Source organism: Dromaius novaehollandiae, chromosome 3 (assembly GCF_036370855.1).
Source record: "Dromaius novaehollandiae isolate bDroNov1 chromosome 3, bDroNov1.hap1, whole genome shotgun sequence".
Lineage (NCBI taxonomy): Eukaryota > Metazoa > Chordata > Aves > Casuariiformes > Dromaiidae > Dromaius > Dromaius novaehollandiae.
In genome coordinates this window covers 16,920,651-16,937,190 of record NC_088100.1, presented here as the reverse complement: position 1 = coordinate 16,937,190, position 16,540 = coordinate 16,920,651, and the positions used below count along the sequence as shown (strand labels likewise).

Here is a 16,540-nt window from a genome sequence, read left to right as displayed (position 1 = left end):
CAGAAAAAGGTAGCCTATCTTGCTTTTCTTAGAACAGACAGTCAGCCATTTGGATGATGTATATGCTGCTGTCTACTGTAAGTGTTGGTGATACTTTCCATGTACAAAATGCCATCAGGGTGACAGATATTCACTGACAACACATTGAAATGGAAAGCCTGCTGCAATTCTAATGGAAATATCCTGGGAGATTCTCAACGATGTTGAATTAAGGAAGGAAGAAGAGATCAAATGGTTTTTGTAAGCTCAGTTAACTCCATGAGAACGAGACACAGCTGTGAATCCCCTAAAGGCAGTACACGTTCTCTGCCAAGTTAGAAGGCAATTATTCTTCATAAATCTGTCCTTTTAAGCAAATTCAAGCAAATCAATTGCCTTGTCCATCCTTTCACTATGCAAGCACCTGGAAAGAATCTTTTAGCACCACCTACGACTAAGCATCCCACTTAGCCAGAGAGCAACACCATGGAGGTAATGAAAAGCCTGTCAGGCCTGTGTATTCCTTTATGAGACAGATATAAAGGTACATTCAGCTTTAAAATATTTTAAACAAGCAGTCTCTATGTTGTTTTTAAACATTATCTGACCTCAACTCAAAGAAATAAGGTACTCCTACACATTTATTGTCTAGCTAATAGTCAGAAAAGTATTGAAAGAAGACCTAGCAGTTTCCTTACATATGCTGTCATGGTTGCATCAGCATAGGACTCCTCGAGTTGTACCAAACTGGCTTGGTTACAAGCAAGGCAGTCATCTTCTACCAGCCCTGCTTTGCCATATCATCCTGGCTCTGAAAATTAAAATGCCTTCTGCCCTCCCTGGTCACCTGTAACTACCACTAAACATTCAGGAGGCAAAATGAAGGCAGACTGTGAGCAAAGCTTGTGCTAAAGCAAATGTGAGACTTGGGAGGGCTAGGTCATGTTCGGGGCTTTAAGTTGCTCATTGTGATTTGGAATAGCATATTAGTCTTTTCTTGATGTTCTCCCCTGTTTTTTTTCGGACAGAGATAATGCTTTGCAAACTTTATAAAGTGGCTTTCGAGTCCGTAGTGATTAAACCCATTACTGCTATGGTCTGTCTTCTCCGGCTGCCATTTGGTGGATTTACTAAGGCCATGAAAAATCAACAAACATTATGAGAAAGGACGAGGAGTTAGAATAAATTTTCTTCTCCCACGCTGCAGTGGAACAGCAACAAAATTGAGCATATTCATATATATTTTTTTCTAAAAAAGACCATATTGGTATCTGTACCTCATTTGTATTCTGCTGTAATGAAACAAGGCAGGTAAATGAGATGTCTGTCGTTATCAGTGGGTCTCCAGAGCCCGCAGGAGTGATAAGCTGAGGAGAACTGAGCGGTGGGAAGCGCTGTGTGTTGGTCCAGCAACAAGTCCTGGCTCTGCTGCTTGGTGGCAGTGGGTAGGATTAGGGTAGCTTGGGGACACATGCCATTTGCTGCCAACTTAATTGCAGAGAAAAAATGTGACCTACATATTAAAAAGTATGGGAAATTCTGCTGTGACTTGGGAAACTTCTTCTTTGCCTCTGTTGGCACTGTAGAAGGGCCCTCTGGAGGTCTCTAGTCCCACCCCTGCTCTGAGCAGGGCCAGCTTCAAAGTCAGGTGGGGTTGCCCAGGGCCTTATCCAGTTGAGTTTTGAAACTGCAGGATGGAGATGCCCACGGCTCCTCTAGGCAACTTGCTCCAGTGCTTGGCTACCCACCCTCACAGTGAAATTTTTTTCCTCATTTCTGATCAGACTTTTCCTTGATGAAGCTTGTGACTGTTAAGAACCAGAAGAACTGAAGTAGAACTGAGCTGATGTATTTGTAATAGCTTTCGGGAGACTGAAAGGCTGTGTGAATCTCAATTTGTGGATCACTTGTGCTGCAAAACCAGAAGGAATTCAGAAATGTTGACATCTTGGCATTGGCACTTCCAGGACAGGAACTTGAGTTTTTTATTTCACTTTGACTTTGAAGAGGCTTAGATGTTGACAGGGGATTTTGGGAGAGGAAAGGGTTAAGCAACCTGAAAGGTGAACTGAAATATTACTCTTTTTTTGATCTGTCCAAGATTTTTATTGATATTTTGGTTCTGCACAAAGTAGGGGAAATTTTTAATTGAGTGTTATTTTCCCAGCTCGTGAGGAGATCCAAGCACAGTTTGCTGGTGACTGTAGGTGGCTTCTGTGGATCTTTCTCCAAAAATGACTCGGTGTCACTGGGCCTAGACAAGAGTGCCTCCACTTTATCCCAACATCTCCACAGCTGTGTTGGCTAGTAGAGCTGCATTTTAAACCCTGAAAATGTGGAAAACTGTAGCTGTGAGTCCTCTGATAAATCATAGAAAAACAGTGCTAAAAAGATTCACAAAGGCTCATTTAATCTTCTCTCCTGCCTGAAGGTTCTACCACTTTCTCACCTCTAACCACCACTTGTCTGACCTGTTCTTAGCGTGATGGAAGTTTCAGTCCCCCCAGCAATCCAGTCCAGTGGTTTGCTGCTCTCACCTGTGGACATTTTTTTCCCACGCACGCTCTGAATCTTACTTGCTTTAACTTAAAGCTCATTGCTTGTGTTCACTGTGGACAACCCCCTCTGCTGTAAGACAACATTTTACATAGCTGGAGGATTATGTTTCCCCGCAGGCTTCATGTATTTAGGCTAAACCCTAGTTCCGTCAGTCCCTCTGCACAGGTTGTTTTTGACATGTCTGCTCCTTCTCCCTCTGCAGCCAGGCTCGGTGGCAGTGCCGCTCCCCAAGCCAGGCTGCAGTACTCTGACTGGTGTGGAAGGGTAATTTCACATTTTATGGGCTCTGCTCCTGCTTATCTACCTCAGAACATCTGTCTTTTCCACAACAACGTGACACTGTTGATTCATGTTCAGTGTGCAATCCACAGCCACCCTCTCAGACCTTTTTTTGGCAGAACTGCCGCTGCTGAACCGAGTCTGTGTTTGCACAGCTGATTGTTCCTGTCTACCTTACATGTGTCTCTACCGAACTGCATTCTTTTTTTTTAGGCCGTTTCCCCAAGTTGTCAGCATTGCTTTGAATTGTCATTCTGCCCTCCTCTGTGCCTGCAGCTCCTGCTTGTTGTGTGCTGCCTATAAGCTAATAAGCATACCCTGCCTTTCTCCATCATCTGTACCCTTACTGCATATTCTCCTCTTGAACTGACCCTAATGTTTTTGGACACATGGGAAAAATGTGATACTTCACCTGCCACCCACCTGTAATGCCAGCCTTAAGAGCTGAGTCTTGTAGAAATAGCTTTTTGTCCCTCTTACAGCAAGAACCCCATGGAGGAGTTGAATGCGTTTTTGACTGATACAGTAATCCTTGCTTCCTCTCATCTTTTTTTTTTTTTTGTAGTGTCAAACAGCTCCTGCACTTACGAATGAGTGAAAGGGTACCTCTTTATAAAGCATGTCTCCTTTTAAGCACATGGGGGTTCAAGGAATGGCATGGGCTTATAGGAAAGCTTTTCACCTTAAAGGATGCCCATGGTCTTAATAAATGGAGTATATAGGAAAATCTTTGCTCACCACTAAGAAAACAGCATCTGTTTAATAGTACATTGTGACTCTACGCAGTAAGTTAATACCAGGAATGAGTAACGCTATAAAGGGGAGTTCATGGAAACTCAAGCTGATATGGATTTTTACCAGGACAGCAGGGTTAATGAACACTGGCACTCATAAAATTGTCACAGGTTCTTTAATGAGCACAGGAGATTAGGACTTCCAGCTTGCCTTGAAACTGTCAGTCCATGAAACCTAAAAGAGATCAGCAGATCATGCAGCTTGGAGAGGATTGGTACTGGGACTCTTGCTCCTGCCTGCCTATCCTTGGACGTATCCTCTCTTGCCACTTGAGAGGTAGGAATGCAAGGAACTTTTTATATAAGTAATTATCTGCCTTTGCTGGAAGCATAGCAATAGCTGTGCACACAGAAATCACCTTTACGGAGCAGGAGTGGGTATGTCGGATGCTCCCTTAACATGTTGGACTTACCACACAAGGCTATGCACTTCTGGGAAGCAACAGTGAGTGGCAACAGGTCTCTGCATTGTCTGGGGGCTCTTAGGGGTCAGGCAAGCCCCTGCTGCCTTCCTGCATGGGCCTTTGCCCAGGAGGTGCGATGGGAAGTGCCCGGTCCTGTGTCGCAGGGAGTCGCGCTGAACCGTAGCCCAGGGCACTGTGCGGAGGGCCACCAACGCAGCTTCTCTGGGGCAGTGATCCTCTCCCTGTTTGTTAGTCTGTGAACAGCCTGTGACTTCTAGCTTGCATAAAACTGAATTCTCAGGTGATCTGCTGCTGTTATGGAAAAAAAGGCAATAAACTGCTGCCTCTCTGTGGGTATGGTCTTCCTTCAGAGGGCAGCACACAGAAGTCAAGCAGGTCTGTCCTGGGAAAGCCTGTACAGAGCCTCAGGGAGTCCACTGAGACTCTGAAGGTGCGGGAGTGCATGGTATTAACCATAAAACAGTGACCAAATGTTGGCTCCTGCAGTATTCAATTATAATATACTTTTTTCTTTCTGCTGGTCCAAGCTCCCTGTGTGCTTGCATGTGTATACCACACGCACACATAGCACGTGCCCAGTATGCAACTTGACTGTATGTGTTGTTCTGCGAACTATAAACATCCTCCATCCCCTACCTGAGAGGGCAGTTTCAGTCAAACAAGCGGTCTATCTGGCCCAAGGATTCCAAAAAAAGAAAAAGAAAAAAAAGAATCAGACACTGCATAGTAATGACTGGCTTAAAAATTGGGAAACTGAAAGGAAACATCTGGGCTTGCCTGCTGGTGACAAAATGCTCAGGGTTAATGTTTTCAAACTTTCCATGAAAAACATGGACGAGACGTATAACTGCTTTGAAGAGTGAAGGTCTGTTTTCTCAAGCAACACCTGAACTGCAGCATCTGGAGCTTTAAGAAACCTTCAAATGTGATAAGGCCTGCAAACAAACTGAGATCTTATAGGACCAGTAGTAATATAGCAGATGTGATATATAGAGGCTGGGGGAGGGTTAAAGTAGCATTACAACAAAGTATTTCAGAAAATAGCACTCCCTGTTTACACCTGAGGCATGAATGCTAACTTGGAATAATTTCACTCATTTCTTTTATGCTTTCCATATTAAGAAATGCTATTTTAGATTTCTACTCACTTCATCAATCTAACCGCAGGGTCTGCTGTCTCTCCCTGGGTTAAATCCATCCCAGAGGAGCTCTGTACAAGACCGCAGTTCTGTTGAGTATGAATTTGACCCACTGTGCTCAGCTGTCCTACTAATATATCTGTCTCGGGTCCAAGTGTTCTCCCAATTCGTACTATAATTATCCTAAAACTAGGTTTTTCTAAGTTTCATTCCCTTGTAGCTTTTTATAGTTCTGGGAATTAATTATTCAGAGCCATGGAAGTTCTCAGCAGCTCTTTTCAGCTTTTATAGACACTGATGCATTAGACTAACATAAAGTGGAGTGTGCACTGGCATTTCAGATAGGGAAAAGGCAATGGCTTTTGCCAAATATTAAACACACTGTGTTCAGCATTTTCTCCTCTGACCATGTCTCCACAAATCTCTGTGAGGCACTGATAATCTCTGAGGGTAATAATGTCGATATTCCCTCCCTGTTTGTAGGCTTTGGAGTCACCCTTCCTGTGCTAGCGGCTGCTCTCATGCTGGCGCAGGGGCAGGAGGGGCTGTGGCAACAGGGGGGCACCAGCACGGTTGGGGGGCACCAGCTCTGTGCAGACCAGAGCTGCTTTTCAAGCGTGATGCTTTGCAGGGCCAGTGTGAGCCATGGAGAGGTTTCTTTTGTAGGTCTGAGCCACAGGAGTGTCACTGAGGTTACAGAGACAACAGTTTCATGCCATTGTCTATGTATGTGTCTTTTTAATTTTCCATGAATTGTAGCTGTGCTATGGGTGGTGGCATGGCGTGGGGAAACCCGAGCCAGCTCTTCCCGAAACAACGCAGCAGGCAGCTGCGGGGAGCTCGGCACCGACTGACTTACCTGGTGTCCTAGCTGGCCCCGTAGCAATGCGTTTTTCTGCACTGGCAGAGTCGCAACACCCGGCGCTACAGCCACCTGAGGCAACGATGCACAAGAGCACTTCTGGTAACCAAGCCTGGAGCAGCAGCAGCAGCAGTTTTGCCAGAGCAAAACAGAAGCAAATCTTTTTTATTTAACCCCCGGGTTGCTAGAGAGCAGCACCTTTAAGAAGCAGTAGCGAAGGGGAGAGGGCGAGGGGACATGTTCAACTCCTGATGTGGGCCTGGCTCTTTGCAGGATGGCGATTCTCTGCCTTCCTCCTCCAGCCAGCACGGTCTGCAGAGCTGGCAACTGCTGGTAACAGATCAATACATCACTGTTTCATCTTGGGACAGGGAAGGCATCGGGACAAGGATGTGGTGGGGAGGCTGGAGAAGACATATCACCCTTCCAGTGTAGAAGCAGGAAGCTGGAGACAGGGAGCTACCTCACTTTGCAGGCCTGGGCAGAGAGGATCGGGGAGAAAGGCAGGGGGGAGAAGTAGGAGGAAGTTATGTGAGGTGCCTCAGGACAGGCTGTGGAACATGAGTCCTTGGTCCTTGTAGTCCTAAAGCTTTATTTTATTGCACTTTGGTTTGAAGCTACGAGGCACATGTGGAGGACACGGAGGCACCATACCGTGGACCTAGGAGGCCTCTGTGCTCCTTCATCCTCCTCGATGAGGAACGGACACGTTTCCCAATACCGCTGTGCTGAAAGCAATACCTTTGTAAAGACCGTCACTCCCTCCATAACATTCATGCTCTGTGCACCTGGTGAGTCATGGCAGCTTATTTCACTGCCTTTTTTTCTTTCTTCTTTTTTTTTTTTTTTGAAGGTTGCCACTCAAAAGCTCAAGCCTCCTGCGGCATGGAGCTGCAGCAAAGCCAGGGTGCCGCGTCAGAGCCTCCAGGTCTTGCGTAGGTGTTGTGGCGAGCAGGACGCACGTTGACTCTGCAGAGGCAATACAGCAGTGGAAAATGAGATTGATCCTATTCTGCCTCCCACATCCTCGTTTGGGTAAGTGCAGAGAGTGTGTACTTTAATTAGCGATGATGCATGAGGGAGACAGGAGATGAAGCAATGTTCAAATTAAGTAACTGCGAAGCTGGTGAGAAGGTAGATATGAGATTCTAGAGTTGGGGGATTTTTTCTCTCAGTCCCTTTTTCCACAGCAACAGTTTGAGTTTTAATTTAAAAAGTGAAGAAATCATCATTGCATCACTCTTTTCCAAACCTGTCACTTTTGAGGTCCATCTGCCATCAGGGCACCATGAAAAACAGCATACTCCACTATGTATTGTTATAAAGCCTGCGCAGCAGGCTTAATTTGGGCCTGACTTGGCTCCCACAGTGACCTGGAGCCAGTTTGCACCCAGCACAGTGGCCCAGGCACAGATGTGCAGGACAGTGGTGTATCTGGCAAAAGGTTACTGCTCTGGTGCTGCAAACGAAAAGGAACTGCAAGGACATGTAGTCTGATGCCTTCATGGCATACACAGAACAGGGTTAGGGTTTTTTTCCTAAAATGGAGACTCCAACAGACCTCAGGTTTTCTTGATGCAAAAACACCCAGGACTTTGGTGTGTGAAAAATCCTGCTGCGCACCCTTGAACTTGGCTCTGCTGCTCGTCCCCAGGGTGTCTGAATGCTGCATGCACCTCCCTTGTGTTGAACCAGCAAAGAATGCTGAACACAAATGTTTGACACACACCGAGAAGATAAATGAACATTTATGATTGGTGGAGCAACTCATCCTGGATGCTGTTTCCAAGCATATGAAGGATTAGAAAGTGATCAGGAGCAGTCAGCATGGATTCACAAAGGGGAAATCATGCTTAACCAACCTGATAGCCTTCTATGATGGAATGACTGGCTGGGTAGATGAGGGGAGGAGAGCAGTGGATGTTGTCTACCTTGACTTCAATAAGGCTTTTGACACTGTCTCCCATAACATCCTCACAGACAAGCTCAGAAAGTGCGGGCTAGATGAGCAGAAGGTGAGGTGGATTGAGAACTGGCTGAATGGCAGAGCTCAGAGGGTTGTGCTCAGTGGCACAAAGTCTAGTTGGAGGCCTGTAGCTAGCGATGTCCCTCAGGGGTCAATACTGTGTCCAGTATTGTTCAGCTTGTTTATCAGTGACCTAGATGAAGGGATAGAGTGCACCCTCAGCAAGTTGGTTGATGATACAAAACTGGGAGGAGTTGCTGATACACCAGGGGATGCTGATACACCATTCAGAGGGAGCTTGATAGGCTGGGGAGATGGGTGGAAAGGAACCTCATGAAGTTCAACAAGGGCAAGTGCAGAGTCCTGCACCTAGGGAGGAATAATCCCAGGCACCAGTACATGCTGCGGGCCGACCTGCTGGAAAGCAGCTCTGTGTAGAAGGATGTGGGAGTCCTCGTGGACAACAAGTTGACCATGAGTCAACTTGGCCAGGAAGGTCAATGGTATCCTGGGCTGCATTAGGCAGAGCATTGCCTGCAGGTGGAGGGAGGTGATCCTTGCCCTCCGTGCTGGGGAGGCCGGAGCTGGAGTGCTGGTTCCAGTGCTGGGCTCCCCAGTATGAGAGAGACAGAGGGCTCCTTGAGTGGGTGCAGCAAAGGGCTACTAAGATGATGAAGGGCCTGGAATATCTCTCCTATGAGGAAAGGCTGGGAGAGTTGGGCCTGTTCAGCCTGGGGAAGAGAAGACTGAGGGGGGATCTTATCAGTGCACATAACTACCTGAAAGGAGGGTGTGGAGAGGATGGGGCCAGACTCTTTTCAGTGGTGCCCAGCAATAGGACGAGAGGCAACAGGCACAAACCGAAACGCTGGCAATTCTGTCTGACTCTAAGAACAGAGCACTGGCACAGGTTGCCCAGAGAGGTTGTGGAGTCTCCTTCCTTGGAGATGTTCAAAAGCTGTCTGGACAGGGTCCTGGGCAATGTGCTCTAGGTGACCCTGCTTGAGCAGGGGCATTGGACTAGATGATCTCCAGAGGTCCCTTCCAACCTCAACTGTTCTGTGATTCTGTGATAAATGAACCTTACACTTCAGAATGGTTGATTCTGAAGTGGTTGATTTCCTGTGTTCCCTGAATGACAGAATTTTTGTTTGCTTTTGAAAATAATATAATATTTAATTACTGGGTAATGCACGCTCCATCGTAAAATATGGTTTAGAATGTATTTTAATCTGGTAAATACTAAGTATTCAGGTCCTCTTTGCTACAGTTTTGCTTTAATAATGATCTTGGTGTTTCCATATGAGTCAGGCAACAACACAGGAATTGATGAAGAAATTTCCCTGAAAACCTCTGTGAAAAAGCAGTTGAGTCAGGAGAAACAACAGAATTTTACTGGTTCAAGCCTTGCTTGTTTGGGTCTGTGTAATTAAAGAAACCAAATTCCGCATCTGGAATGCTCTACAATTTGGATATTAATAGGATGTCTATATTTTTATTTCAACACTACCACAAAGAGATTGGGTTTACCATTGGGAAGGCTGCTCCAGCCAGGGTAGACAACCGTCTTGCAGAGAGAACCCAGCTAGAATTGGTGATTTCCTGCAAAGGTGACTCAGAAGAAATGACCTTTTTCCCATGGAAAAATGCATTGCTAATATGAAAGGAAACTGTAAAACGGAGTGCTGGTGCAACTCATTCGCCTACATTTCCTTCACTAAAAACTGAAGCTTGTTTGCCATTAAAAGCTGGCTGTTCCCAGTACGAGCCCAAAGCAAAATCTAATTCAGCTGGATTGTTCTTGGGAGTTCATGTGTGCAAGGGCAGTAACATGCTCTCTGTGTGTTTGAGACTACTAAGTTAACAGGCCAGTGCCAAATGTGCAGGATCTATCAGTTTATGTAAAAAGTAAGCCTGTCCAGCACTTTTAAATACTCCACTAAATACTCCACACTCGGGAACTCACCTGATGCCCTTTATGACTCCTTAATCTCTGGCAGCGTGGAGGCACAGAAGCGCCGTCGCTGCCTGTGTCCAAAGGAGCTGAGAGTCTCTGTCAGTGTTCACGTAGTTCAGGTACATCCAGCACGGGGGTACCCATAACTCCTCTTATTTGATGGGTTTCATTCTGTATAAAGCAAGACACTCGGTATTGTGATCATATGAAAAATCCAGCAGTATTCGCACGGCAAGCTGGGCACAGAAGGACCTGCTGTGGCTGGGCCACCGTCTGCCTCCGAGCGGTGCAGGGCGTATGGGCTCAGCGCAGCCCCGCTGGCCTGCTAGGACTGCGCGCCTCGCCAGGGCGCCGGCGGGATGCGGACGGGGACGTGGCCTCGTGCGTCGGCCAACGCTCTGCCGCCAGGTTTTTCCATTGGATTATTGTCTGTTTGGAAGGGGGAAAAAATGTCCTCTGCTTGAACCAGATCGCCTCATAGTTTGTGTTCTCATAAAAGGTGATTATACATCCCTGAAAATTGCCACTGCAAAGCCAGTGGCAGGCTCTTGGGAAAGGTCTTCCCATCCCAGGAAGGCATCTTCACCTTTCGGCGTGGCAGCCCGGGCAGGGGAGCGGTGCAAGCTGCTGCTGGGTGGTTGCTCATCTGCGCGTGCCCCAGGCTTGCCGGGCTCACGGGTCCTTCTGCCCTCTCCTCCTCCCTCTGTGCCCGCCAAGCCAAGCCCTGAGCGTGTTTCTCCCCACCGCAGCTAACGCGCCAGCGCCAGGCTCCTCGGAGGTTTCCACGCAGCCTTTTGCTCCCCCGCGCATCGCCGTTGCCTTGCAGGATTTTCTGTGGTGCTCCCCAGCAGATGGTAAACGTGCACGAATTTTTCAAGCAAAGACCGGTGAGTGAAACGTGGTTGTCTGCATGCTTGAAATTAAGCATATTTTTTGTTAGTTTAGATCAGAGCAGAAAAGCTCGAGACGTTGCAGAATTGGGACATTCACGCAACAGCATGGAAGATCTGGTGATTATCTAACTGTGTAATCAATACCACCATTTAATTATTAGTGTGCATTTGTCAAATGACCAGCAACGTGATTGCCCTATTTAAGTATTTTCTCCAGGCATAAACCTCCCTTTTAAAAATTACTAACATTTTTCTTATTTAAAATGTTGTTAATTAATATTTTTATTGTCCTCCCCTGTGATTTGCTTTCTCTTAATTACCAACAGGAGCAGTGCAAGAGTGCCTGTGCCAACACTAATCTGACTTCCTCAGAATTACACCCACATGGCTTTGCCTTCAGGTATCAAAATGTAGAAGCAAGCAGAAAACCCCGATACTGGGAGAAATCTCACTTTTCCAGGTTCTCTGCTTTCAGTGTGGATTTACACAGAGAGGAGGGGTGCGCGGACCCAGATGTCCCAGCAGAAAGGTTTCCAAATTCAGCAGTTCTCTGTGAGCGCTGGACGAGGGGTGGTGGGTAGGGCCCGGCGGGAGCCTGTGTCTGGCACTGAGCCTCCCACCGCCTGAGAGCCGAGCAGAGGCCTGACGCTGTCGTGTCACCTACCGAGGCAGCTGCCCCTGGCTCTCGCAGGGCTCTGCAAGGTATGCTGGAGCACGCAGGCTCACGGAGGGGTGAACTAGCTTCTTATCAGAGCAAACATCCCGGAAAGAGCTACCAAATCCCTTCTTTTCCACTTTTTCTTGGAGGGGGGGCATATGAAAAAAAACCAGTCCTATCAAAACCAAGAGTCACAGTGGGGAAACATCAGTTCTACTATATTATTTCTTATTGCCCTGATTGAACCAAAATGCTTTGTGTTTTGCTTTTTAAAGCTTTTGTAACACCAGGCTGAAACACTGCTTTTCACTTGGAGACACCGGTATTTTTCACACTTAATTTCTGGCTTTTTCATTTTTCTGTTGTGGTTCAGAATAGAAACATGTAAAAGCGTTGACATTTTCCGCCCCACAGAGACATTTGCTTTATCTTCTTCCACCCCACCTTTCTCGGCAAAACATTTGCAATTGGGGCCACAAAAGCAGAGTTAGGTCTGTTGCATCCGCAGGCACAACAGTTGTCTTGACATGGCTATTAAGCTCGGCGGGACCTCTTCCATTTCAAAGGCTCCCTGTTATTTTCTGGTCTGGCATATTAGACACGCCACTGCCGTGATCTGAAATACCTGCTGCTGCCAGTGCGCCAGGGAAACAGCGCGGTGGGAAGGGCAGGACCCCGGAGCCCGCGGCTCTCACCTGGCCTCGGGCCTGGGGAGACACCTGGGAGCCCCGCTGCTCCGCACTGCTACAGGAAGCCTGGAGCACAGATCCAGCAGCAGAACTGGATTCCTGATACACGCAATTTAAAATAAACACATGCACACGATGCTGCATAGAAAATTCAGGGTTTTTTTCTTAATAGGTATAGTTAAAACAGCCCCCACGCACACCCCCACTCTGTTTTGTTAGGACAAATTCCGGCAAACCATGTAGCAAAGCAGCGCGGCGCCAAACTGCAGTTAAGCACCGAGGAGAAAAAGGAGGCTTTTTAATTTTCCCTCTTTAGCAGGGGTTTTCCCTTTTTGTGTAAGAAGCTTTAATATTAAAATCTTATCTAAAACATCTAACCTTAGTGTCTAGCATAGCAACTGCAGCCTGGGGGGCAAAATCACGTCCCTTTTAGATTCCCATGTAATAAACTAGTAGACAACAGTAAATGAAATGAAAATGTGCTGGTTTAATTCACAAATTCTTCATCCCTGTCAGTCCTAATCTCTCTCTCTCTCTTTTTTTTTATTTCCTCACTCAGTCATTCTATTATCTGAGAGAACAACCAGGCAGCCAAATTTCCTTTATGGTGCTTTAATCATCGCTCTCCTTGGCTTTGAAAAGGACACCAAGTGTTCTTATATATGTAAATGTGCCTGATGGCTTTTGCTGTTCATATGCTAAGTCACACGTAGGCACTGTGGTATCCCTGGGGCACCCTTAATACAAATGTAGGTAACAAAGTGCATTTTTTCTTTGTCCAGCTGTGCAGGCTCACATTTGCTGTTCTCAGGCTTACTGCCAATCATCGCAGCTCTTACTATTCATTTCTCCTCACAGGGGAAGAAAGCACCCAAGACAATCTCCTGTGAAGAGAAAGAAGAGCAATCATGCAATGATGGAGTATTGCCACTATTTTTTGTTACCTTTTTTTCCCTTTTACATCTATCTGATGTTACTGATGGCACAGTGGCAGGCATAGCAAGTAGGCTGGAGAGGAAAGAGCGTGCAAAAATTACATTAAATATTGTGTCGGTAACTAAATTCTCTGTACTCCCATTTTTCCTTGCTCCACATTATATTTTCCAACCTAGACAGAGACTCTCAAGGGTACCAGCGGAGTCCACCCTCCAAAGTCATGTAAAACAGGGCAGGGCAGTACACAACAGAATACCGCAGGGACCAATCCTGCTTTAGCAGGAAAGCACACTATAAAGACCTACCTGCTCTTTTCCACCTCCGGTTTCTGTGATCCAGACAACCGGCAGAACTCCTTCATGTATTTGCTTTGGTAGTACATTAAACACTGGGTCTGCCTGTTAAAGCGATGCTGCCTGCCCACACTGTGGGTGAGTGCAATGTGTGCAGCCGGCATTTCCCAGGGATGTTTGTTCACACGTTAAGTCCAAGCTGGAAATGCAAAGCAAAGGAGCAAGGAGTTACACTGATGCAGTTAATCAGACTGCAAACCTCAGCATCTGGCAGCCAGAAATGTCAGGCGTTATAGATGAGCATCCAGGTTTTCAGTACTGGAAGACAAAACTTGCTAAAGAAAATAGTTCTGATAAAGAAATTTGCCTCATATTTCCCCAAGCACCTGCCATGCAGTTTAGCTTTATCACAGTGAAGTAATGATGGCTGCACTTCTCCATTACTGTTTTCACTTGAATTTCTCTAATATGATTCCTTGGTGAGGGATTTCCAAAAGCAAGATTACAACAGGATGGAAAAAATAATTACAATGTCTTTTGAAATGTTGCTTTTTTTGGTCAAACGTAAGCTGTGATCAAGGTTAGTGATCGGAGGAGGTGCTGCTCAGACGATGCTCCCCCGCGGCTCCTGCCCTGCCAATGCTCCAGCCAAGCGGGACCCCCGTCCCTGCAACACCACCCACTAGCAGCGCTCATCGGGCTGGTCTCCTGCAGGAGAAGGAGTCAGGCTCAAGTGGCTCTTCCAGGAGAACTAGCTCAAACCCCACCTGCCTCGTCCAGGCCAGCTTTCTGCTGAAGACACCTGGCCCAAAAGTGGTTGGAGCAATCATGTCTTCAGGGAAGCTGCTGCTGACCAGCCCTGCCTGACCCGCAAGTTATTTTGATCCCAACAGCCATGATCGGTATGAGGAAAAACCGTCCTTGAATCTTGGATCTGTGGCCGCAGTCCCTCCTTCAGCTTTTTGGTGGCACTAACAGGAGCTGGCATCTCTGGGAGCTCCTAGTGCTGGATGGCCCAGCTGAATCTGCAGCACATGTGTGGCTTGAGTGAACTACTCAGAACAGTAAATATCACTATAATCTTTATACAGTTAATCCTGCCAAACCGTAGGAAGGCAAGTAACAATTCAGCATCAGCAATAGCCTTAACACTGCTACCATGCTGCTACCATTGACACAAGAAGTTTACAATGCTGTGGCAGACGTTTAAAGGATAGCAGTGTACCATACATCTCAAATAGTTTCTGTTCTGTTCAGTTTCTGTTCAATCCTTGGGCAATTAAACCCCAGACAGCAGAAGGAATTTCACACAGTATTTCCAAATTCAGCCTATTTAGACTGAGCTGGGTCAATCTAATTTAATCCCTGTTTCTTTCTTCTGACTGTAGAAACAGAATGAGGAGCCAGGAGATATCAAACAAAAGGTGAGATATCAAAGCAGCTATGGCACTTAAATTTGTAAGGCCCCACACTGCATCACAGCAGGAGTATTACAGATAGGCTTAATGAACAGACACCATTAAAAAAGATCTTCAGATAAGCTAAATACACCCAGTAGGCCCAATTTTGCAAATGGGGGTACTTTAACAGGACATTAAGTTCTTGTACTAGGATGCTCAAGAATGCACTTAAGTGCATAATATGAGACAGTAACGGCCTACATACTGATTTTAACTTCCAGATGCAGGGTTTGACTGTCCTCACATGGTACCTGTTCTGAAAGTGAGCTTCCTGGATCTGAACGTTGCAGAGCAGGCAGACAACGGCGCTGGAGAAAGACGCAATAGCCACAAGCTTATTTCTGAAATTAATCCATAACATCTTTTCATATCAGAGATTGTGAGCAGCCAACAACTTTCCAAGGTTACTATTCATTCAGAGTTATCTCCCACGTAATTTCTGTAACTCAAGAATTGCTCATTATCAAGAATTAATACTTAATAACCATCTGAAATTTTGGCTGTGTTTACTGGCTATATGGATTGCACCATTTTGTTTCTGGTCACAACTGGAACGGTGCAATTCTTTTTAAAAAAAGGAAGAAAGAGGTTGGGTGTAAATGCTGACAGCAATGCCTTGTTTGTCTTTTGCTATGCATTTCCTAGTAACTGTTTAATCCAAAATTATTGTAAATATTCATGCAGTTATCAGATAACATGCAGAATACCAGAAGGCTCAAAGAAAGGAGAAGAGTATTTTTATTGGACTGAGCAGCCATGGGCACTTCTCAAAGTCCTTGCCCACTAACTGTAGATGGATCCAAGTCTCCCAGCACTCCGCGCGGAAACTTTTGGGTGCTCTCTGGCGCTGGGCAGGTCGCTCACGGCTGCAGAGGCCCCAGACCGGGGAGCCCTGCGGGGAAACATGGTGGCCCCCACCAGGGCTCGCAATCCCCCATCGCCAGCCCACGCTGCCGGCTGCAGCACAGCAAGCGCAGCGGGGAAGCAGCCGCTGCCGAGGCCCCCGGTGATGCCCGCAACACCCTTGCCGAGCGGTGGGAGAGGCCCGGCGCGGACCAGAGCCCCGGCCACGCACCTGGCCCTGCGCGCCCGCAGTCCTCACGTGACGGCTTGCGTGAAATCAAAGGAATCACTCCCGTGAAACAATGTTTTGCAAGGAGAGCCAGGCTTCGAGCACGTAGAGTTGGCAGCAATGGCGCTTAGATACAGTTTTCCATTCCATGTTCCTGTTCGAGTTGCTTCTAGTTTTAACTGTTCAGGTTCTTTAGTTTCCATGCTTGATCTTTGCCTTGGGCTTTTTTTTTTTTTTTTAAGCTGGCAAAATGGTTGAACTATTTCTGAAAGAGGCTGGAGAAAACAGTTAGTGTTGAGTAACATTTTCATCTCTTTGCATCAATAGTTTCAGTGTATTCAAGCTTTGCAGTATATGTGAAAGTCTTTTTTTTTTTGCTGTGCTCATAAAAATCTCTTGGACTTAGTACAGAGATAAGCTTTGGAAAACTGCCGTTTCGTTGGTGGCAGTAGGCTTTTTCTGTTTGTTTCCCCCCTTGCCTCCCAAGGTTTGTTGCTAAAATCTGTAAATATCTTTTACCCAGTGCGGCCTTGATTTCGGCTCTGTTGAGTTCTTATCTTGCAACTGCACTGGCTGCGC

General features: G+C 46.5%; 1 long non-coding RNA gene across 1 annotated transcript; it reads left to right on the top strand.

Moving 5' to 3' along the window:
- The first annotated feature begins 6,840 nt into the window (after positions 1 to 6,840).
- Positions 6,841 to 16,171, top strand: LOC135327807 (uncharacterized). The gene is made up of 5 exons (XR_010388186.1): positions 6,841 to 7,072; positions 10,710 to 10,847; positions 11,180 to 11,253; positions 13,059 to 14,853; positions 15,111 to 16,171. It is a non-coding gene; the product is annotated as an uncharacterized LOC135327807 (long non-coding RNA).
- Positions 16,172 to 16,540: the final 369 nt, after the last annotated feature.